The sequence below is a fragment of the Benincasa hispida genome, chromosome 12 (assembly GCF_027475165.1).
Source record: "Benincasa hispida cultivar pf3 chromosome 12, pf3_genome.v1.1, whole genome shotgun sequence".
Taxonomy (NCBI): Eukaryota; Viridiplantae; Streptophyta; class Magnoliopsida; order Cucurbitales; family Cucurbitaceae; genus Benincasa; species Benincasa hispida.
Genome location: NC_143489.1, coordinates 24,317,989 through 24,320,645, shown reverse-complemented (window position 1 = coordinate 24,320,645; position 2,657 = coordinate 24,317,989).

The window sequence follows — 2,657 nt, the reverse complement described above, 5'->3', positions numbered from 1 at the left end:
ATTTTCACAAACGTTTTAAAAATTGAAGAAACATAAAACTCAACTAGATACCAACGATTAAAAAAAAAAAAAAAAAACTAATTGGTCATCAAATAACTCCTAAATTTGGTTTTTTTCTTTTTAATTAAGTCTATATAACACTCATTCTACATCTAATTTTTGTTGCTTTGTTACCTACTTGCTATAAATGTTTGAAAAAACGAAGCTAAATTTTGAAAACTAAAAAATAGTTTTTGAAAATCTATTTTTGTTTTTGAAATTTGACTAAGAATTCAACATTTTCTCTTGGTAAACATGATTAAAACCATTTCAAGAATTGAGAGGAAACAAACACAATTTTTAGAAACAAATAACTAAGGCTCCGTTTGGTAATCATTTGATTTTTGATTTATTGTTTTTTTTAAAGTTAAGCCTATAGACACGGCTTCCACCTTCAAATTTCCTCATTTGTTATCTATCTTTTACCAATGATTTGAAAACGAAGCCAAATTTTGAAAACTAAAAAAAGTAACTTTTAAAAACTTATTTTTTGTTTTTTGAATTTGGCTAAGAATTCAATCATTGTACTTAAGATATATGCAATTCAATATAAGAAATGGGGGAAGAAATTAAATAGGCTTAATTTTTAAAATAATAATAAAAAAAGAATTTGTTACAAAACGAGACCTAAATGATCATTGAATGAGGTTTTAACTTTTGGTTAATTGGTTGATTTTCATTACCTTTTAGAACATACTTTTAAGTTTTTACTTTTGTTTATTTTAGTTTCTATTTATTCAAAATATTCGTTTCTATCCTTTTTACTTTTAAAAATGTGACCATTTTAGTTCTTATTTTTAATTTATTAACATACATTTAATATATAATAGAGACTTTTAATACAAGATTTATATCTACGCATTTTAAAATATTGAGTGAATAAAGAAGTATCATACTAAATGTTGGTCGACGAAGTAAGATAAAAATAAAAAATGAAAGAATTAAAATAGTCACATTCGGAAAGTACATGGACCAAAACAAATGTCTTCGTGTCTAATATATTCTTTAAACTTTTGATTTTATACCTAATAGATCTAAATAAATTTTTAATTTTGTGGATCTAGTTAATATGTATTTGATCAATTTGATATTATTAATTTAAAATTCATAGAACTAGCTATTAGACACAAAATTGAAATCTTAGGATATCATTAGACATATTTCAAATTATATCTAATAGATCAATCATTTTTAATCTTTTTAATATATTAGAGATCTATTAGAAAAAAAAAATTAAAGTTCAGGGACCGATTTGATATTTTTAAATTGCAGGACTATTAGACACAAAATTGAAAGTTTAAGAACTTATTATACATTTTTATTTGAATTCTCAAAATCCTTAAAGTTTAAGAATTAAATTTGTAGTTTAACTTTAGTTTTGTTTTTCTTAATTTTTTTTTTTCAATATTGTACAACATGTATTTTTATATATCCTTGAAAGAATATGAGAATACCTTTTCTCAATGAATTTTTTAAATGAAAATGTAATAGAACGTGAAAATTGCAATACTTTATCAAGTTTAAGGATAATTTCATGAAATTAAAAGTTTGGGTGTAATTTGATTTTTTTTCCGACTCGTTTTAAATTAAGTTCCAAATTACAATGAGAAAATGTGAGGCAGTTTGGTCACGATGGTATTATTTGCTTACATCACCAGTTTGTAGTCTTCTCATTCGACGTGAAGACTTGGACTTATTATTATTATTTAAATAAATGTGTCGAGTAATTGAGAATCAAACACCTCGTTGAATAAGAAATTTTGAACCAATCACAAACTGTCATGTCATTCACTAAATTAATGACGAAATTTCAAATTATCAAATTTGAGACAAATTAAGAGGTGACATGTGTCCCAAATTGAAGTTGAAAACAAATTTTGATGACACCACGTAGTTTTATCATGACCGTTGAATAAGATAAGATTAATTTGATGCAATTTGATATTATTATTTCGGTTAAAAGTCCCATCGAACCCAAAAATAGGCTTAATTTGAAAAGTACCAAAATCCAATAACTAAGCCTAAGCCCATGAAACTTACTGAAAACTCTATAAATAGAAAAACTTTCCTCATTTGTGGGGTTAGCAATTTTACAATCAGCTTAGAGGAAATTTACGCATTCAACCGATAGAGAATCAGAGGATCAAATACTAGAGATTGAACCACAGCGCATCAAATCAACATCAACACCAAGTCAAGTTCAACTTCACGAAACAAGTTTCTCCGGAAGCCTCGTGCAAACACTAATCCTCCATTAATCCTCCAAGAAGACCATCAAGCCCAAAGGCCAGTCATCCAAGAAGATCATCAAGCTCAAAAGTCGATCATCCAAGAAGATCAATAAGCCCAAAGGCCGATCGTCCAAGAATATCATCAAGTCCAAAGGCTAATCATCCAAGAAGATCACACTAGAAGAATTTCAGGCTTTAATGTCGGTTGACAACCGACATTAAAGAAGTTCAAAAGCCGATAATCCAAAAAGATCAACAAGCCCAAAGACCGATCATTCAAGAAGATCAACCAGCTTAAAGATATAGTTTATTTTGAAAGCATCAAAATATTATGTATTAGAGATTGTATTCACTTTCCATAAAATTAATACAAATACAAAGTTCAAG